Source organism: Nuphar pumila, chromosome 4 (assembly GCF_984573655.1).
Source record: "Nuphar pumila chromosome 4, dmNupPumi1.hap1.1, whole genome shotgun sequence".
NCBI classification, from domain to species: domain Eukaryota; kingdom Viridiplantae; phylum Streptophyta; class Magnoliopsida; order Nymphaeales; family Nymphaeaceae; genus Nuphar; species Nuphar pumila.
The window spans coordinates 108599140-108622466 of NC_143252.1; positions in this window are offsets into that span (position 1 = coordinate 108599140).

A 23327-nucleotide genomic window follows, 5' to 3' on the forward strand; every position below is an offset into this window, starting at 1 on the left:
TGACTTATATGTCTAGTAAAAACATCCTCAGTGATTGCCTTGGTTAGCGGGTCTATTACCATGCCACTTAAAGGAATATAGTTCACTGCTATTTCATTTTTCATAAGCATATCATGAATATATTAATATTTAACTTCAATATACTTACTTTTAGAGCTATCAACTTCTGTTTATATTAGTTTTGTAGCAATTTTATTGTCACAATATAGTTAAAATGAATCTTTTGGAATATCCAATTTTAAATCATTTAAGAAACAATTTATCCACACACCAAATGTGGTTGGCATGTTACAAGCAATATACTCAGCTTTCTGAATATGTTGTGCCACACACCCTTTTCTTGCATGACTATACAATTGCCCCCACCTCCTAACATAAATACATAACCAAAGGTAGACTTTGCTTCATCTCTATCACCAGCAAAGTCAGTATCTGAGTAGCTTACAAGCTTTAAACTATCTGACTGATAGTATATCTTAAGTTCCTTAGTTCCCTTTATATATCAAAAAATTCTCTTCATTGCTTCCTAGTGAGAGAGCAGTGATCGTTGCAAATTTTTTCCACTCTTTCTTTTCTTTCTCTTTTTTGAAAGGACAAAGAAAGAAATAAAGAAGAGAAAACTCTTTTGCAGGGTCTCATTTGAACTTTTTGAAAATTTACTTGCCTCCGTTTTAAAAATTTTGGTAGAAAATGGAGAGACAGGATTCGCTCGTCGGTACGAAGTTCAACCATTTACCAGGGGTAATTGAACCAAGGATCGAATCAATACCTTTTGCTTTGCCTTCTGAAATCCTAAATGCACATAGTCATGCTTGTGCTGTGAACTTTGAAAATGATGATTTAAAATATGATGCATGCTTTGAAAACATTTCAGAAATTTGGATTTCCCAAGTGATTTTGAAAGAGGTTTTGAAAATATCCTTGAAGAAGTGGTTAAGAAATTGAACCTGAAAAGATTGAAATTTGACTCAAACTTTAAAGTGGGTTTGAGATTTGAAATCTGATATTGAAATTGAGATTTGAAATTTGAAATTTGAAATTTGAAATTTGAAATTTGAAATTTGAAATTTGAATTTTGAATTTTGAAATTTGAATTTTGAAATTTGAAATTTGAAATTTGAATTTAGATTTTTGAATTTGAAGTTTAACTTTGAAATTTGTAAATAAATTTGGAAATTGAAATTTGGAATTGAATTTAGAATTTGAATTTGAATTGGAAATTGAAATTGGAATTTAAAAAATGAATTTAAAGATTGAAAACTTGGAATTTAAAAATAAACTTTGAAATTTGGATTTCGAATTTTAGAATTTGAAATTAGACTTGAAATTTGAAATCAAAATTGAATTTGAAAATTGAATGGAATCTTGAATTGATTTTGAAATTTGACTTGGTACTTGAAATCAGAATTGAATTTGAAAAGTGAATGGAATCTTGAATTGATTTTGAAATTTGACTTGGTATTTGAAATGAGAATTGAATTTGAAAATTGAATGGAATTTTGAATTGATTTTGAAATTTGACTTGGTATTTGAAATCAGAATTGAATTTGAAAATTGGATTAGAAATTCAAAATAAATTTTGATTTGGAATTTCGAAGTGAATTTCAAAACTTTGACTTAGAATTGAATTGAGAATTAAAACTCAAAAATTATATTTATAATAGAATTCTAAAATTTGAAATGAAAATAAAGAATTTGAATAAAATTTGAAGTTAAAATGTGAAATCCAAGAATATAAAGTTTAAAAATTGAAATTTGGAATTGGAAATAAAATTTAAGATTGAATAAAATTGAAAATAAAAGGATAAATCTGAATTTATAAATGAAAGTTAAAAATGGTTTTGAATTTTGGAAATGAAAACTGTGATGGCAATTAATGATGCAAAATGATGAATGCATTGAAAGAATTTGTTTAAAATTAGAATTTTAAAAGAAAATTCCATTTTTTAATAGAATTAAAATGAGATTAAATTTGAATATACTCATGACTATGGTCACAAATATATTTTGATTTAATCTTCATTTAAATTCCAAGAAAGAATACAATTAATTTTTTGTGCTTTTGTAAAATTTAAATCAAGATTAAATTTTAATATATCCATGACTATGGCCACAAATATATCTTAATTTAATCTTTACTCAGAATTCTGATAAAAGAAGAAAATATATTTTTGAAAAATATGATAATTTTTAGAAAAGACCTAAAGTACCATAAAAGATAAAAATCCTAACTATTGTTTACATTTTGACTATGGCCATAAATGTGAATCATTTACTTATGATTAATTACCTTTTATTAGGATGGTGCACGTGTCATTCATGTTATCCCACAATGCTTTTTGAAAAATAAAGGAAAATGAAATGCTACAAGCAGTTATGAGAATTTAAAATTGCAACAATATGCTCATACATTCTATTCTAAACAGAAAAATAGAAATTCTCATTAATATGAAGTTATTACAACCTTAAATTGAAATTGAAACATGAAAACTCCCTAATCTAGAAAAGAAATATGATCTTCCAGATTTACCTGCAAACATAAGATAACACAAGGCAAGAGAAATACGAAATATGAAAGAGAAATTGAAAATGCCATGTTAAAACTAATATGCATATGATTATGGCTATTTGCAATGCAGGTGTTAATGAAGAAATGCAGGTGCAATACCTAAATGCAATGTATTATGAAGGCATTCACATGCAATGCCTAAGTGCAATGTACGTGTTAATGAAAAAATGCATATGCAATGCATATGCTAATGAAGATTGCATATGCAATGCCTAAGTGCAATGCACATGCCAATGAAGGAATGCCTATGCAATGCCTAAGAACAATGTGTGTGTTAGTGAAGAATGCATAGGTTGCAAAGATGGGAAATGCCTAGGCTGTTGGACCGAATGGCAATCTTAACACGAGAGATGGAATGCAATAAGTGATATGCAAATGCCAAGATACAACTGATGCAGGAAATGAGGTAAATGTAGGTAATGTGCAATATGCAGGTGACTGGTATACAAATGGCATGCTATGAAATCTAAATGGAATGAAATAAGAAAATGAAGTGCCATGAGAGTGAAATGCAAGTGGTATGATATAAAAATATTAAAGTGATGTACTGTGGACATATACAACAATATACTGTGAGAGTCTTAAGTGATATGTTGTGCGTTTTCATAGCAATATGCTGAGAAAATGTGAGTAAAGTGCTGTGAAAATGCACAACACTTCACTGTGAAAACTTGAGTGATATGTTGTGCATTTTCAAACAATACACTGAGAAAATGTGAATGATATGTTGTGCATTTGCACAACAATACACTGAGAAAGTTTGAGTGATATGTTGTGCATTTGCACAACAATACACTGAGAAAATGTGAATGATATGTTATGCATTTGCACAACAATACACTGAGAAAGTTTGAGTGATATTTTTTGCATTTGTACAACAATACACTGTAAGATGTGAGTAAGGTGCTGTGAAAATGCACAACACTTCACTGTAAAAACTCGAGTGATATGTTATGCATTTGCACAACTGAGAAAATGTGAGTGATATGTTGTGCATTTGCACAACGATACACTGAGAGATGTGAGTAAGATGCTGTGAAGACAACAAGTGAAGTGTAATGGAGACAACAAGTGGTGCTGTGAAGGCAACATGTGATGTTGTGAAGGCAACATGTGATGTTGTGAAGGCAACAGGTGATGTGTAGCAAGTGATGCTGTGAAGACAACAAGTGAAGTGTAATAGAGTGATGCTGTGAAGACATCAGGTGAACTGTAATGGAGATAGCAAGTGGTGTTGTGAAGGCAACAGGTGAAGTGTAATGATGAGAGCAAGTGATATGCTGTGAGAGGTTCTGCAGAAAGTGAAATACAGGAGATGAAGGGCAAGCACATGCTGGTATGTGAACGCAAGAAATAAAAAAAAGGAGGTTGATGACCATATAACATGCGTCTCATATGCTTAGGGTGATCATCTCAGCCATTCGAACCAGCTTATTGCAGCACGGTAGATTTGTGAATCATTTTTAGCAACCATAAATTGATTTACAACATTGTTAGTAAAGGAATTTCAATGGTGTTAACAGGCAGATTTAAACAACTGAATTCAACAAAAGTAAGTTTGTGAATCAAAATGGTAAATCAGAACTATTGCATAGCAAGCCAAGGGTCTTCACATAGCTTTAGATAGTGAATTCCAACATCAATAGTTATGATATTTTACACAGTACCAACCGGTTGATTTCAGCAACACTAACCGATTGATTTCAACAAATTGCATCAAGATTTTGACATACAGGAGACAAGGTGGTTAGGGAGACAGGGAACATCATGTGATATGCTATGCTATGATCTGAGATATAAAGCATATGAATATGTTGTGAAATTCACCTACCATGAGAAATAAGATTCTGTGGGATTTAAAGGTGGAATGCCATGAGTCAAAACCGAATTGCAATTTCCTTGGATGGCAATTGGCAGCAATTGCGATCCACAGTTTTATAGTGAACCAAAACAAGAAATCATTGATTGAAGAGTTAATAAAACTTTCAAAAAACAAAGCAGGTTTTTCTGATCCTTCACGGCAAAATCAAATGACAATGTACCAATCAGAGACTTTCCGACAACTCATCTGAGAACTCCGATGAATAAGGAAGGCATTCATGGCAGTTCAAATGAGTCATTTTACAACAAATTCAGATTTGAGATCAGATCCTCTGTCAGGAGAGATTTTACAAGTGACTAAGAGACAAGTTCAGTTGTAGATCAGAACAGAGTCTTTTCACAACAAATCCAGATCAGATGTTGAACTTTACTACAACTGTGATCTGGATTTCAGAGCAGCAGGTGCCAGAATGAAGGATCGATGAAATGATACCGATGAAACTGATCAAAACTCAATGAATAATCAACGCAAATGTAGGGATGATATTATAATGGAAATCCGATGCAGCTAAACACATGAGAATGTCTATGGTGAAGTGTCAATGAAAACATATACAACATAGATGAGGCAAATTGATCAAAACAGCATATATCTGAAACAAAAATATGCGATGCAAAAAAAAAAGGAAAAAGAAAACATATACATGAAGGAAACACATACAAAGAAAGAGGATAAACACGCAAGTGGGAATGAATAGATGAAGTGGAATGTACACAATTTATATGGATGAATCAATGAACCCACAGATGATCAGATGCAGAGAATGATCGGATGCAGAGATAATGCTATACTATTAAGAGAATGATCGGATGCAGATATGTGAACACAAATCCGATGAAAATGAAAATGAAAATGAAAATGAAAATGAAAATGAAAATGAAAATGAAAATGAAAATGAAAATGAAAATGAAAATGAAAATGAAAATGAAAATGAAAATGAAGTGCGATATGGGATTCAGAAAACATAAGATGCGATGGAAATGATGAATTTGAATATGTTGTAAATAGAAATGCAAAATGCGATAAGCTAAAACATTATAAATATGCAAGAAATAATGATGATGAGGGACGATTTAAACATTCAGTTGGAGAATGCAGATTGTGCCTGTGTAAAGCACATAAAGGTCAATGTTTGCAGATAATCTCTTGAAAAGCACAATGAAAGTAGCGTGAAACAGGAAATTCTCCATACGAGAATGAAAATGAAAGAAAAACAAAAAGACAGGAAAAAGACTTACCAATCAACTACGGTGAATTGGGGAAGAAAGCCTGGCTTCTCGAAGCTATCCGTTCAAGAAGGGTGGTTCCAGTGTCTGATCAACCGAGATGGATTGGGAAAAACACAGACTGGTTCCTCAATATCCTCTGTTGAACATATTTTGCACCTTCGACGAAGAAGAGGGAGAAGAAAAGAAATGAGGAAGAAGGAGAAGGAGGAGATGAAGGAAAACGAGAGATGGATGTGAAAGGTGGATGGGAATGAATGCTTGATGAGAGGAATGGATGGAAGATGAGAAAAAAATGGATCAATCGATGGTTAATGGATGGAAGATTAGAAAAATGGATGATCGAAAGCCTTCCCCCGATGTCTGTTATATAGGGGGAAGCCGTTAGAAAATTTTCAAAAGGTGTCCCTCACATTTTTAAAACAAATTCAAAAGAGGGTTTTAGTTAAAGTTTTTTTTAAAAACCCTAAAGGTTGCTTTTCTAAAATTTTTGAAAACCTAGAACATAAGGAAAACGCGAGGGTTTTTTAAAAGGTGGGATCCAAATGAAGTTTTAAGAGATTTTTGTAAGATATTTGTTTTGAAATTTAAGGATTTTTTGAAATGAGGTTTTGTGAAAATACGTGGTTTAATTTCAGAAACTGAATTTCAAAATGGATCTGGATTTGAGATTTTGAGTAAACATTCGAGTTTGGATCTGAAATTGAGGGAAAGAGAAGAGTGGATCTAAATGGATATTAGATCTGAATGAAATATTTGAATCGTTTTGTATTTTTGGATTTTGAATTGAAAACAGGAGAATCTAGCTCAGAATTGGATTTGGATATCCAATCTGGATTCGAGGTTAGGTCAAATATGGAAAATGAAATTGGATTTCAGATCTTCAACAAGAAAATGAATCTGAAAAATGATCAGAAATTGACCCAGTTACTCAGAAGGTGGGTGCCAGAGGCAGAAAGAGATTTTTTAAAATTTTGAAAAAAATGGGGTGTTTACAGATGCCCCTCTTTGCTGCTAAGCCCGTTGAAAGCCGAGCTTAGTTGCAAAAAATACACACCAAATTTTAAAACAAAATGCGTCAGTCAGAAAATCTGAACTGAGTGTGGAAGAATTGTTTTGTAAAAATGATCCTCAGGTTAGTATGTTATCCTTAGTGGCTTGGAAAAAGATGAAATCCTCAAAAATGGAATAATTGAATAAAAAGAAATGAGGAAATCGTGATGGGACTTTTTTGGACGAAGATTCTCAAATTTGTGACAAAGAGAGATTTTGAAGAAGTCTCATGGTTGAGACAAAAATAAGCTTTTTGGAAAGACTTAGGTTTTGCCCTTGACCTGGATGAGATGAAAATACCTCGAAAAGCTGAGATTTCAGGTTTAACCCTTACCTGAATGAGAATTGAAAATATGGATTCCTCGTCAGAATGGGGGAAACCATGATGGGACATTTTTGAAAAATACCTCGTGAGACGTGGTTTAGGTACAATCCTTATCTGAATGGATATGAAAAATATGGATTCCTCATCCAGATGGGGAAAACCATGATGGGACTGAAAGAAATACCTCTTCAGAATGAGGCAACTCTTTTGAAGATGTAAACCATGCTAGGTTGTATCAAGATAGACATCGTGTATTTATTTCATTTTTGAGCAGCCAATTTTTTTTTTCAATAAGATAGAAATTGTAGTTGATTCAAATGTTTGAAAATATGCACGGATGTGCAAAAGATATTTCTCTTTTTACCTAGAGTATTTCCTCCAAATGAGGTTAACTCCCCGATTTCAAGAGTCAAATTCAAATTTTAATGCTATTGATTTTCTTCAAGGAAGCTATCCATATCCTTGATATGAGAAGAAAAGAAATATTCTTAAAAAGCAAGTAGTGAAAAGATATTGATAAAAGAATTTTGCATGAGAAAAGGTGATTCTTGGCAATTGGATATCTGAGATATACTTTCTGCACTTTCTGAGACATAGAATGAATTCTTTTGTTGGGGTTTGGCGAGAATTTCATCACATCAACCTTCAACTTGGAGATGCTCTGATTTCACCTAAAAGAACACTTCATACTCCTTCAACTCGGAGATAATCAAGGTCTTCCTTGTCCGCAGAAATTGATAAAGATGTCTCTTTTGATTGAAATCTTTTGATAGTATGAATCAAATATCTTTTAGGGCTTGTCGGAAGGTTCATCGCATCAACCTTCAACTTGGCGATGGTTTGAACTTTCCCTGGAAGAATATGTCATATACTCTTTCAACTTGGAGATATTTCGAGTCTTCTTTGGCTCTGATGGTCTAAATCGCATATCCAGTCTTCAACTTGACGATAGTTGAGAGATCCCTTTTGCAGATAATTAATTATACTTGCTTTCTTGGGAACTTGAGTGGATTTTTATTGCTCAGGATATTTCCACTGCTTTCTTGCCAGAAAAATCATCTTTTAAAATGCACCATAGCTATAATCAATATCAATTCACTTATGGCTTTTCAAAATCTTTGAAATTTTCTTTGCTTATCATACCAAGGATATTTTTCTTATCCTTTTGGTTGATCAACAGAGAAAAGTTTTGAATTTTGCTCTTTTTCTCAGCAAGCTTTACCTTTTTGGAAAGAATATTAGAGGTAATCTGAGGTGATTCTTTTGTGCAGTAAATTATTGAAATCAACAAATGTTTTTAGCAAATTGGCAAAATACTCGAGGATCCTTTATAAAACAATTACTCAATATCAATTTTGATGGGACCTTGGGTTGAAGTTTTGGAAGGAATAATGTGAAAAATTATATTTTGGAAAATTCCGACCAGTGAAAACTGGATTTTGATAATTTTGACTAGTGAAGACACTGGATTTTGGTAAGGACCAGTGCTAAGCTGAGTTTTGAAGGACCGGTGCTAAACTGAGTTTGGAAGGACCAATTTGAAAAATTGGATTTTGAAAGACCAGTGCTAAACTGGATTTTGGAAGGACCAATTTGAAAAAAAAATGGATTTTGAAGGACCAGTGCTAAGCTGGGTTTTGGAGGACCAGTACTAAACTGGGTTTGGAAGGACCAATTTGAAAATTTGGATTTGAAAAGGACCAGTGCTAAACTAGATTTTAAAGGATCAGTGCCAAACTGGGTTTGAAAGGACCAATTTAAGAAATTAGATTTTGAAGGACCAGTGCTAAATTGGGTTTGAAAGGACCAATTTGAAAACTTGGATTTTGAAGGATCAATGCTAAACTGGGTTTGAAAGGACCAGTGCTAAACTGGGTTTGAAAGGACCAATTTGAAAAAATGGATTTTGAAAGACCAGTGCTAAGCTGAGTTTTGAAGGACCAGTGTTGAACCGGGTTTTGAAGGACCAATTTGAAAAATTGGATTTTGAAGGACCAGTGCTAAGCTGGGTTTTGAAGGACCAGTGTTGAACCGAGTTTTTGAGGACCAATTTGAAAAATTGGATTTTGAAGGACCAGTGCTAAACTAGGTTTTAGAGGACCAATGCTAAATTGGGTTTGGAAGGACCAATTTGAAAAATTAAATTTTGAAGGACCAATGCTAAACTGGATTTTGGAAGGACCAATTTGAAAAAAAAAATGGATTTTGAAGGACCAGTGCTAAACTGGGTTTTTGGTAAGGACCAATGCTAAACTGGGTTTAGAAGGACCAATATTAAACTGGGTTTTGGTAAGGACCAATGCTTAAATTGGGTTTAGAAGGACCAGTGTTAAACTGGGTTTTGGTAAGGACCAGTGCTTAAACTGGGTTTAGAAGGACCAGTGTTAAACTGGGTTTGAAAGGTTCAATTTGAAAAATTGGATTTTGAAGGATCAGTGCTAAACTGGGTTTTGGAGAACCAGTGCTAAACCGGGTTTAGAAGAACCAATGCTAAACTAGGTTTTGGTAGGACCAGTGTTAAACTGGGTTTTGAAGGACCAGTGCTAAACTGGGTTTGAAAGAACCAATTTAAAAAATTGGATTTTGAAGGACCAGTGTTAAACTGGGTTTTGGTAAGGACCAGTGCTTAAACTGGGTTTAGAAGGATCAGTGCTAAACTGGGTTTGAAAGGACCAATTTGAAAATTTGGGGTTTGAAGGACCAATGCTAAACTGGGTTTGAAAGGACCAATTTGAAAAATTGGATTTTGGAAAGGACCAGTAAGAAATCTGAATTTGGAAGGACCAATTCGAAGATTGGATTTTGGTAAAGAACCAATAAGAAAACTGGATTTGGAAGGACCAATTCGAAGATTGGATTTTAGTAAAGGACCAGTAAGAAAACTAGATTTGGAAGGACCAATTCGAAGATTGAATTTTGGTAAAGGACCAATAAGAAAACTGGATTTGGAAGGACCAATTCGAAGATTGGATTTTAGTAAAGGACTAGTACGAAAACTGGATTTTGACTTGTAAGTTAAAATTGAGGATTTTTTATGATTGTGATGATATTTTTGTGAAAATTCTGAACTCAGGAAGATTCACAATTTTGAATGAATCATTTATAGAGAACTGTGTTACTTTTATGAATGGTCTCAGGATTATCTCTTATCCTGAATGGGAAATGAAAAGAAGCTGATCAAGAGATGGCAAAAATTGATTATGAAAAACCCTCTCAATCCTGTATGTCCATAGAATGTTATGGGTGAAAATAATGTTTCAAGATTGCCCCTTACCCTGAATGGGGACAAGGAAATACCTCTTTAGAAAGAGGCTTAGGTTTATCCTTTAACCTGAAAGGGAAAGAAATACCTCAAAAAAATGAGGTTTAGGTTTATCTCTTAACCTGAAAGAGAAACAAAAAGAATTTGAAGAGAGTCAACCTGAAGGTTGAATTTGGAAGGGACCAACCAGAAAGCTGGATTTCGAAGGAAGGTCCAACTTAGAAGTTGGATTTCATGAAAGAAAGTTTGAGTATGAACTCAGTACTTTCAAGAGAAATCAGACCAACTCAAAAGTTGGATTTTCTGGAAAAAAAAGCTCGAGTTAGAACTCGGAACTTTTAATGAAAATCAGACCAACTTAAAAGTTGGATTTTTTTTTGAAAGAAAGCTCGAGTCGGAACTTAGAACTTTCAATGAAAATCAGACCAACTTAAAAGTTGGATTTTTGGGAAAGAAAGCCCGAGTCGGAACTGGAAACTTTCAATGAAAATCAGACCAACTTAAAAGTTGGATTTTTGGGAAAAAAATCCCGAGTCGGAACTCGAAATTTTAATGAAAATCAGACCAACTTAAAAGTTGGATTTTTGGGAAAGAAAGCCCGAGTCGGAACTGGAAACTTTCAATGAAAATCAGACCAACTTAAAAGTTGGATTTTTGGGAAAAAAATCCCGAGTCGGAACTCGAAATTTTAATGAAAATCAGACCAACTTAAAAGTTAGATATTTGACAAGATTGTAACCCGAAAGTTAGATTGCAAAACTTGGTTGACCCAAAAGGTCTGTTTGAGAAACTAGTGACCCGAAGATCTAAAAATGATTGATCGAGCCTGGATCCTTAATGAAAGACCGGATGAGAAGGAATTCAACCTAAGAATCACAATTTTGAGAGAGAAATTGGTTCGAAAAGGGACTTAACCCAAGAACCACAATTTAAAAAAAATGGTTCAACTTTGTGGGTTGAATTTGAAAAATAGAAATTCTTGATGAAAAATTCTTAATTCATGGTTTGAATGGACCATCATAGTTAGCTGTATGTGGCCTACCTTTAGGATTATCTCCTTATACTTAAAGGATAGAAGATTGATGAGAATTTATTGAAAATTGATGAAGAATTGTTGGAGATTGATCAAAAATTGTTGATGAAAGATTTTGTTTGATCCTGCTTGCATATAGGGTTTTTGAAATGAATTTAAAAAAAAAGCCCCCCTATAATGGAGAAGGAAGAATAATATTTGAAAAGGGCTATTTGAGAAAATAGGAGAACTTTGAAAATGAAATGTTTAGAAAAAAGAATTTTGGAAGAAATTTTGACAAAATGAGGAATCAGGTTGACAATTTAAAAATGATATCCCATTACCAAGGATTGAGTCATCACAAAATTTGCGACAATTGTGTTGTTACTTCGTGGGGAGGAATAAACAACTAGAATATGAAGAAAATGTTATTTTGAAAAGGATATCTCTTGACGAAAGAGATTTTATGTGAAAAAACAGACATTTTGAATAGAATTGGAAGACATACTAGAAGATATGAAGATTTTTTTTTGAAAATAGATGACAAGATTTGAATATTTGAAAAATTGCAGGCAGGATCAGAGAAATTGAAGAAATCAAAAGAAGAAAAGAAAATACACCTGGAGTTTTGAAAATCTAAGGAGAGTTTTAAAAAGGATTTCCAGGGTTTTGAAAAAAACAAGTTATGAAGAAATAAGGAAAAAGAGAAAATCTACGCCTGGACTTTGAAGGATAGAAGAAGACTTCAAAACAAATATCTAGGGTTTTAAAAAATAATTCTGAAGAAATATGAAAAGAGAAATATATACCTAGATTTTGAGAAATATAGGGAAATCTTAAAAAAAATATCCAAGGTTTAAGAAAATTATTCTGAAGAGATAAAGAAAGAGAAAAACATACCTGGATTTTGAGAAATACAGGGAAGTCTTGAAAAATATCCAGGGTTTAAGGAAATTATTCTGAAGAAATAAAGAAGGAGAAATATATACATGGATCTTGAAAAATATAGGGAAGTCTTAAAAAATATCCAGGGTTTAAGAAAATTATTCTGAAGAAATAAAGAAAGAGAAAAATATACCTAATTTTGAGAAATACAAGGAAGTCTTGAAAAAATATCCAAGGTTTAAGGAAATTATTCTGAAGAAATAAAGAAAGAGAAATTGACACCTGAATTTTGAGAAAATAGAGGAAATTTTAAAATAAATATTCAGGGTTTGTGAAAATTATGAAATTCCACTAGAGGGGGGGGGGGGTGAATAGTGAATTATGTAATAGATCGATTATTTAAAAAATTAAATGCAATAAGGCACAACACATAAAACACAGGATTTATACTGGTTCGGTCGAGTCATTGACCTACATCCAATCTCCAAGCAAAACACTTGAGCCTTTAACTATAACATTCGAGTTACCAGATAAATAGTACAACACCCTCTTCCTCAGAGGTCTTCTTCTCTCAACAGAGAAGGGGAACACACCCTCTTTCACAAAGGACTTCTTCTCTCAACAGAGAAGAACAACACCCTCTTTCACAGAAGTCTTCTTCTCTCAACAGAGAAGGGGCACACCCTCTTTCAAAGAGGTCTACTTCTTTCAACAAAAAAAGAATATAGTGATTAAAAGAAAATTACAATACTTCATATAGAACCTTCAGAATGATATGAATGCACAAATAAAGGATTATCAGAATGTTCTGTTATTTTCACTCAGAAGATACTTTTTGTCAAAGAGCTATTCTTGACTTTTTCTCTTTCTTTTCTTTTTCTAGGCTCTTTTTCAAATATCGAATAAGAATTTTTCTCGTTGTAAGCTCACATGTCCTTGTTTGAAGAACTATTTTGTTTGTGTTTATATAGCGTTCAAAAAAATAGTCGTTGCCTTTTTGAAATAATTGTCTTTTTGGGATGTGAGATGTCAAGTCATTTCAAAAACAACTTTATGTATTTTTCCAAAAAATCTTCTTTTTATACGTGTAGTATTTTAGGTATGATATATTTTATGTAAAAACATCTATTCTCATAATAAATGATTTGTAGTACATTGAACGTTGGATTGTAAGTCATCATGTAGTTTTGTCTTTATTAAAATTAATGATTTGTAGTACTTTAGTATTTTATTTAGAAATCGTCACTTCTTTACTTAAATGGGTGTAAGTACAATAAATGCTTTGAGTTCTTTATTTTGTAAATAGTCATATCTAAGAAATACTTTATGATGTGCTATTTAATGTCTACAGAGAGAATGAAGACTTTAAGCAAGTCAACATTCTTGAGTGGGGTTAAGATAGTCATTTCTAAAATGTTTTTGAGGTGGTATTTAATGTTTTACAGAAAGAATGATGACTTTAAGTAAGTCGACATTCTTGAGTTGTATAAAGTAACTAAAGTCTTTTCTAAACATATTATAATAATATTAGTTTTCTTTGTTTAGTTCAACTAGTCGATTTTTATGTTTGTCTTTTCCTTACATACTTGAAATCATTACTTTTTATTTCTTTTCAAGTTGTCTTATACATGATAGAAGGTACAATTAATGCTTTTGAAATCATGAGTTATTATATCTTGTCAAAATACCTTTTTTATAAAAGTTTGTAAGAAGGTACAATGATTAGATTTCAAAAAAGGTGCTTTTTGAAAATGTCGTATGCTTTTATGAAACATGACTTTTATGAATGAGTGGCTTGTATGATAAAGCATGTAATATGCAATATGCATGCTTCTGAAGGTTCTGTTACATATGATTCTAAAGAAGAAAAAAAATCTTCATCTTGAAGTAGCCGATCTCTTTAGATGATCTTTAAGAATGAATGACCCATCAAGTTTTTTCTTCAGAGAGTATGATTGCACCAAGGTTGTACTTGAGCAGGAGGTCTCCATCCTTTTTGGGTGAATTAACCTTGCATCAAATACTCGTTAAATACATGACAAATCATATCTAGGCATAATATAACATTATTCATGAAGACATATTATCATATCATATATGACAGTGTATCATATTGTGTGTCATCAAAATATAGTTTCTCAACATTCTCCCCCTTTTTTATGATGACAAAATATGTTCCCCCTGTCAAAAAAGCCATTATGCATAGTAATAATAATATCATAAAAATTGCATAAAAAATATAGAAAATGACAGAGTATTTTTCTCCAATATTGGAGACAGGTTTTTTCCCCCCTTTGTCATGGAAAAAAGAAGGGGATCAGAGTATAAAAGTTATTACAGACCAATGAATAAAATAGTTCATTCTGAGCCGGATGAGGGGTGAAACTTCCGAAGCAATGCATCTTGGTCGATTTTTAGAGATTCGAAGGCTCGATGCAGAGATGCTTGACTCTTCAGAAGGAGATCCTGGGTGTTTTGTACATCGACAATTGCTTAGAAGATGTCGAGTTCAGAAGTTGCTGCTGAATCTGCTTCTTGAGGACCTTCGTCGTCAGAGTTGAGTTGAGGGGACTCTTCCTCTGGGAGGGAGGAGCCATCAAAAGTGCGGTTGGAGTAGTAGACGACATCGGTTTCAAGAGGTATTTGGAGGTATTGAAGAATAAGGGTGATGAGGTACCCGAAAGGAAGAGAGCAAAAAAAGCGAAAGTTAATCATGTTATTAAAGATGACACTAAACCAGTTTATGAGAAAAGCACAGAAGATTGCATAGAGAAGGAGTGAGATTTCATTCGCAATAAATCCCTTAGAGGGCGACTTAGGGACTATGTTGGAAGAAAGAATTTGTGACAACAACAGAGCATGAGGCTTCAAGTTGCTTATATGTCACGAAAAATGGGTTGAGCGAGTGGAGAGGAGGATTTTCTTAAACACAGTTTGGTCGATAGGAACTATGTTAGGGAGCTCAATGTCGTAGGAAGAAATATTTAGAATGCAGCCTAACTGAAAAATGTTTAAAGAGATGACTTTTCCATGAATCATGGAAGTGATAGTGGAGTGGTCGTGGTCGACTGAAAGATTTGTGTAGAAAACTTTGATGAGATGTGGATAAATTGACATTGATTGGGGAGAGGCTAGGACATGAATAAATTCTGAAAGTGAAGTTTGTAGATCGAATGATGGAAAAGCTTCAAGATGTACTAACTTGCCGGTTTGAATGGGCATGGAGTTAATGGAATGATACGTGTGAATGAGATCTGAAAATCTCAAATCCGATGCTTCAATCATGCTGATGTCGGATGATCGTGAAGAGGAAGCCATTTTCAAAGGTTTTGAGAGAATGAAAGCTTTTGAAAGAAAATAAGGACTTGGAGAGGGTAAAGGCTTGAAGGATGATAGAGATTTTCGAGTAAATTGGTGAGGGATGAATCAATCTATTAAATAGAAAGAAGAAAATAATTATGATAAGAAGTGAGTGACATTTGAATTTTAGATTTTAGTTGAAAAGAGAGTGCGTGAGTTGTAACTTAAAGCTCTTGTGAATGATAGATTAAATCATTATTTGGAAGATAGTGTTAATAGAATAATTTTAAACATTATTTTTCTATTTAAGGAAAATTTATAGTGTGAGTTTATCGAACTATGGTTCAGTGAGACATCCCAACAACGTGAAGATAGAGACAATATAGGTGGGGATGTTCTTGAAAATATGCTCAGCATGCAATAACATCAGAAAGTCCTGGAGAAATAGAGTTTTGAAAAAAAAAAAAGCACAAACTTGCATACATTCAATCCCTAGATTGAGGAGAGTTGTATTTCATGCCTAAGTCTAAGTGAGCATGAATAAATCTCCTCAACATGGTCCTACCAAACCACACTTAATCTTATATGTATTATGTCAGCTGGGACAGAGTCTAAGCTCCTAAGGTTTGCATGAAAATGAAGTTGACATTTGAAAGAATAATGACTTAGACAATATCAAAGCAAGGCAAAGACATTTAATTCGATCAGACAAAGACGAGTCCCATCTCGGTCGCCACTTCTGTGATCGTTGCAAAATTTTTCCTCTTTTTCCTTTCTTCCTCCTTTATGAAGGGACAAATAAAGAAAGAAGAGAAAACTCTTTTGCAGGGTCTCACTTGACCTTTTTGAAAAAGATTTTGAAATTTTACTCGCCTCCGTTTTGAAAATTTTGTGAGAAAATAGAAAGACTGGATTCGCTCGTTGGTACGAGGTTCAACCGTTCCTGACGCCTTTACTAGGAGTAATTGAAACAAGGATCGAATCAATGCCTTTTGCTTTGCCTAAATTTATCTAAGTGATTATTCTGAAATCCTAAATACCCATAGAGTCATGAATTTTGAAAATGATGATTTGAAATATGATGCATGCTTTGGAAAGATTTCATAAATTTGGATTTTCCAAGTGATTTTGAAAGAGCTTTTGAAAATATCCTTGAAGAAGTGGTTCAAAAATTGAACCTAAAAAGATTGAAATTTGACTCAAACTTTAAAGTGGGTTTGAGATTTGAAATCTGATATTGAAATTGAGATTTAAACTTTGGATTTGAAATTTGAGATTTGAAATTTGAAATTTGAAATTTGAAATTTGAATTTAGATTTTTGAATTTGAAGTTTAACTTTGAAATTTGGAAATTGAAATTTGGAATTGTATTTAGAATTTGAATTTGAATTGGAATTTGAAATTGGAATTTAAAGATTGAAAACTTGGAGTTTAAAAATAAACTTTGAAATTTGGATTTCAAATTTTAGAATTTGAAATTAGACTTGGAATTTGAAATCAAAATTGAATTTGAAAATTGAATGGAATCTTGAATTGATTTTGAGACTTGATCTGATTATATTCAGAATATCCATCCATAAAAGAGAACATGACATGTCCCACTGTGTTGTCGATCAGAAGATCGATGTTTGAAAGTAGATAATCTTCCTTTGGAGTTGCTTTGTTGAGATCTCTAAAGTCTATGCAAATTCTCACTTTGCCATTTTTCTTGGGAACGACGACGATATTGATTAACTTTTGTCTTATTTACATACACGACCTAAAGTTTAAAATATTGCAAATACACGACTCGTTAACAAAGCTACAATTATGAAAAGTTAGGAGTGTGTTTGTACTATTTCAAAAGTTAGGCGTATGTTTGTAAATAGGCCAAAAATTAATTATGTTTTTATAAATTTTTAAAATATATTAATAACTTAGAAGAAAGGAATTCTGGGAATCTTTTTCCAACTTGCTCAAAGCATCCAAGGTGCGCTTGAACACAAGCTATGTCACAAAGGCATAGACACGACACGTGAACTTCATACGATTAAGAGACGAATGTGCAAAATTTGTGGGAAACAAGACATAAGAGACATTTTTTTTATTTTTAATTGATAAAAAATATTTTTAATATTTTATTCTTTTAAGAGACCGACCTTTTTTGTTGAAATATCATTAAAGACATAAAATACTGGCTCTATGTGTTATAACTAGGGGTGTCAACGGGTCGGATTTGGTTCGGACTCGGGTGAAACCAGACTTGAACCCAATTTTCTGGTATGGTATCGGGTCCCGACCCTAGTTTAATGGGGTCTACTATAAGAGAAACCATACCTGGACCCAATAAGAACTACATGAACCAGACCATACCCGAGAAAATAATATATTTTTTTTATCATTTTTACATTGAAAAATTGCGTGTCATAATTGGAACTCAAGTTGGGCTTGGGTCTGGTATAAATTTTCACAAATTATACCCAAATTCATGTATTAATCGAACCTTCGGATCTGGATGTAGGTCTTAATGGGGTCTTCTTATTTATCACCATACCCATACCCTATAGGCGGGTCGGTCCTGGTAAACTCAACCCGTTGACACCCCTAGTTATAACGTATCACATGATATGTTTCCTGTGTTTTAATGTATCCCTTCCAAACCAAAGAGACTTTTTTGGCCAGAGAGTTTTTTCTAAAAGTATACTTTTTGATAAGAAACATTCCTCCATGGCAGCAGGTAGAGGAATGTTTCATACTAAGATAAAATTTATTTTTACACCCCCACCACCCCATCTCACCATCAATACCACCACCCATCTCACCTTGGGCAATTTTTTTTTTTTTTTATACTTTTTCACTTTGTTTTTCTCATGCTACACAAAAGCAAAAAGTTTTCTTTTGAAAAACTTCTCATAATCAAAACTTTCTTTTCCTATAAGAGTTTTTCTCGCTTTCAAATGTACCCTAAATGCTGTGCCCTGTGACATAGAATGCAGAAGCAATTGGCTATCATATTTCAAATCTACATAATCCACCCCCACCCCCCCACCACCACCCATCTCATTCAAACCCAATTATGATAAGTTAAAGAAAAAAATGGATAAAAACCGTAAGCCCACAGAGTTTTTAGGACAGTGACTGTAAGTACTCCAGAGAGTCAGTGCGACTAGATCTCTGTTCCAGAGGGCGGTTTCTCCATGTAAATATCAAAATAATAGATAAAACGACATCCCATGTGACTAGCATTTAATTTCAAGTTATGATCAATGACCCATTCAGCATCTTGAATGGAGAGCTGCACATGCATCATATAAACAGATGAACATAAATAAGCTTGTCCAACCCTATCCTGCAAAATTCACACATAATCATGAAAAAGAATTACCCCATTGTGTAAGAACACAAACCAAAATGGATGGAGAGGGTCACATATCAGTTAGCTCAACTCATCAATCATAGGCAAAGAACTGAGTTGATAACAACCTAGGAAATGGTGGTTGAATCTGATCTATGGTGCACTATAATTGAAGGGTCTTGGGTTCAAACCCCACAGAAAGCTATCTCCCAGCTTAGCTATAAAGAAAGCAACACGTGGATAAGGGTGTCAACAGGTCAGATCTAGTTTGGACCCTGGTGAGTCCAAACCCAGATCTGATTTTGAGGTATGGGTACCGGGTTTGGACTTGGGTCTGATCAGGTCTGCCATGAGAAAAGTCATATCCGGATCCCATAAAGATTACATGAACCAGACCCTGTCTATACCTGATAAACTAATATTTATTAATATTTTTATATTGGAAAATCACAGGTCTTAATTGGAACTTGGATCAGACCCAGGTCTGGTATGAAATTTCACAAACCATACCCAGTTCCATATAATAATTGGACCCTATAGATCCGACCCGGTTTCTAATCGGACCTCCTTCTTTGTCACCAAACCATGACTCTCTATAGGATTTGGTAAAGATAATTGAAAGGAAAAAAAAAAGTATCCTCAGCCCCTCCTCCCACACCCCATTCCTTTTCATGTAATTGATTACTGCTACAGATTTCTTTTGCTCGGCTTGTTCTATTAGTGGAAGTTTATAGTTAAGAATTTTTTTTTTGAAAGGCAAGCTGGGGTTAGGCACCCCACCAGTTATTATTCAACCTACCACTGGGTTTTGAACCTGCAACGTCCCACCACAAGGCGACATGCACTGACAGCTCCTACCAACCACGATAGTTAAGAACTTGTTGCAGGCATTGGTTAGGTTTCTAGGCGAGATCTGAAGTGATTATTTAGTGTTTGGTAAGAGATAATCTTCTGACTAATGCTTTTAAATTGAACTGCATTTAGCTAAAATTATATTAGTGCATGCCTGATGTAAATCCGACTCTGGATTTACGAGGAATATTGGTAGCTTTTCTTAGATAATTGATAGTGGTAGCCATAGTTGTGATAGCTTTCCTCGTTAATCCGTTGCTGTATTTACATCCATGCCCAAGCGCACACGTGCACACACACACAAGATGGTAATGTTTAATCAAGACTGTTCAATTAAGTTTCATTCTAATCTAAAGCAGGTTTGAATTGCTTTGATATTTTTTTTATGAAGATGCTTTGGCAGACATGACTACAGTTTTTTTTTTCCTTTTTTACAGGATTGATTTGGAATAGAGAAGGGATCAGGTCAGGAGTCTGCTTGGTTGGTAAGTGCTGTCAGTGCAAGTCTCCTTGTGGTGGGACGTTTCAGGTTCAAAACCCATGTGGTACGTTGAATAATAACTGGTGGGGGTCTAACCCCAGCTTGCCTTAAAAAAAAAAGCATTAGCGCAACATATTGCTTTTAGAAAAAATATCAATATTATTATTATTAATCAAAGAATTTGAATTTAAGCTTTAAAATTGCACCTTTTGTTTGAAATTCTGAGCCTAGTGGCAAAACCTGACACGACCCGCCAACCCGTTTATTAAATGGGTCGGGTTCGTGTTAGGGGTATGCCAACCCGGCTGACCCGTTTAATAAACAGGTTAGGCGGGCGGGTCAACCCGACCCACCCGCTAACCCACCAACCCACTTACCCAACCCAACCCATTTATTAAACGGGTTGGCGGGTCATGTTGGTTTACCCGTTTAATAAATGGGTCGGGTTCGGGTTGAGGTATGCTGACCCACCAACCCGTCGGGTCGACCCGCCAACCCGATTGCCACCCCTACCTAAGGGTAGCCATAGGTACCGGGTGCCCATTGGGCTGTCGAGTACCGAGTCCATGTCAGGTTAGGCTTGGGCTGCACTTTGCATTCCAGGTCCGATTAGATAATTGGGCCAGGCTCATGGGCAAAATGCACAGAGCCCAAACACTCCCTACCCGTTAACTGGGTCAAGCTTAAAGAGCCTGGTCTCACTCAAACCCGAGCCCGAAAATAATTGGGCCAGGCTGGGCTTGGACCGAAATCCTGTCAGGCTCTTATCGAGCCCTAATCCGGCCGGCCCGATGGCCGCCCCTACCTGAGCCAGGCAAAACTATCAATCCATCAAATGTTCCACAAAGAGAAGAACAGGTCAGGGGCGCCCCTGATAGTAGCGCCTTGAATGTTGTTCATCTTAAAAATCAACGACACCCATCAAAAGTATGTGGATGGCCTTTTGTGAGCCATCCATTTTAAACACTCCAATGATATTCATTTGGAGCATGAAGCGCATCAGAATAAATGGTGGGACCCATGCAAGAGAGGGGCCAACCATGATGGCTTGGATGCCGTTCATCATAAGATAGTTGAAATGTTCTTTTTTTTAATGACGAGGAACCCTGCCGCCACGACCATCCTGTCTTACATGGCCCCACCTCTAAGCTACGGACACCCCCGTTCACCAGCAGGGTTTGATCACACTTCTTCTTTAGGCTTACAGCAGTCCCGGCCTAAGCCTTGTCTGGGCTACATCCAAAATAAGAACCATACAGACTGGGCTGAGCGTGGCCTTCGGGCCAGCCAGCCTGATGGCTGCCTTTAAATATGGTAACAGAAACCAGTGGGACAAAACCTGTTGGGATGTGGCACTCAACAGCCTTCAGAAGGTTGCTAATTAGTTGACAACACCAGGCAGGGTGAAAAGATCAGGTGCAATACGATTGCACAAATATTTGTGCATTAAGCATCTGATCACCCTCCATCTTGAGGACAGGGCCTGTCAGGTGTGGGAGCCAAGACCTGATGGAGGGTGATGGGGTGCTTAATGCACAAATTTTTGTGCAATCATATTGCACCCGATCCGGACTCCCAGGCAGGCATCAGGTATCTAGACTCAACCTGACTATCAGATGGTATATAGTATATACTATATATTCAAAAATTCAAAAGCACAAGTTGGTACTGCTGCTATGTTTTCTTCAATATGTTTAATCTACCATAATAAAGAAGCAGAAATTTCCAAGCTGCCAATCCCATGTTTGATGGCCTGATATAGTATAATCGTGAACGGATGCAAGTTTCCCAAATCAAAGGTCAGTAGGAAAGAGAATACAGAGCAAGAAAGATCTGAAGATAAAAGAGCAGAATCTTTTAGAGTAAATGACACGCACAAAACAGAAGGGGGAAAAAAGGAGAATAGAAAATTAGTGGATCAGGAAGACGATAAGGCTTCACTTTCTCAAGATGCAGACAAATAATAAGTAAATGGTATCCACAAAATAAAAGGAGAAAGAGAAGATTCGTGAGACAGAGAGAAAGACTTCAGTTTCTCAAGATGAAGTGTATACAATACCAAGTAAATTGCCATTACAGGAAAAAAAAAGAAAGTGCGAGAAAAAACAATAGGATTGATCTATATGAGGTTTGGCAACTGGAAACTGCAAATTCAGAAGAGTGAGCCAAGATGTCCATAAAAGTTGGAACCCTAATCCATATTTAAGGCTTCCCTTCAAGGAAAAGAATAATTTTGCCTTAGTATGCCTTGTATCTCTTGATTGAAAATCAATGTCACAATTACTTGTCATGTGATAAAATCTGCATATGATGAGCTGGCATTATATGTTTGTAGAAACAGACAACACTTACATCTTGGTTGCTACCATCACCCAGAATTCTGATGCTATGGAGACTGCAGAGATCTTATGCAACATTAATCTTTGTAATATACATACATAGATTCCTAAGAGTTTCAGAATCTGTCTGCGATGCCTGGAACAATTTGATGATGAAGACTAAAAGACAACATCAATAAAACACATTAAGCCTGAATAGATAAGATTGTCCATGGAGGTCAGCACAGGTGGCCTCTGCAGTCATATTTATGAAAAAACAAGCTTTGTGCTGTTCAGCCCATCAACCAGGTCATCCAGATGTATTTGGAAAGGCAACTGTATTGATGTCTCAAGTAATTGGTCTACATGAACTTCAAATGACCTCTTATTTTACATGATGAAAACGAACAAGATGAAGTAGCAGGTAGATTTGAACATCAATTTGTAATAGATTTTACTTGCTGATCTTGAAAGACATTATGTTTTCTCATCTAAAGTTTAACTGGAAACAGGGATTGTTCAGATTGTAAAAAAACAGTAAGTACAAGATGACAAGCAGAAAAGAAGAAAATATTACCGCACATGCAAATCTGGTTCTTTTGGAGATATCGACAATGAACCTAATACCAGACAATTTGATGGTGGGCTACTTCAAATAAAGCATTAGACACTTCTTTCAATAGTGAACCATCAGCTACGTGATGAATTTAATGGATAGAAGTGGGATGCTTCTGTTTGATTCCATCTTATGGAGCATGGGATGATTCCTACTTGCTCCAAGAGAACACTGATGACTCACAGCCATGAAAGCAGACGGACCACACTGGT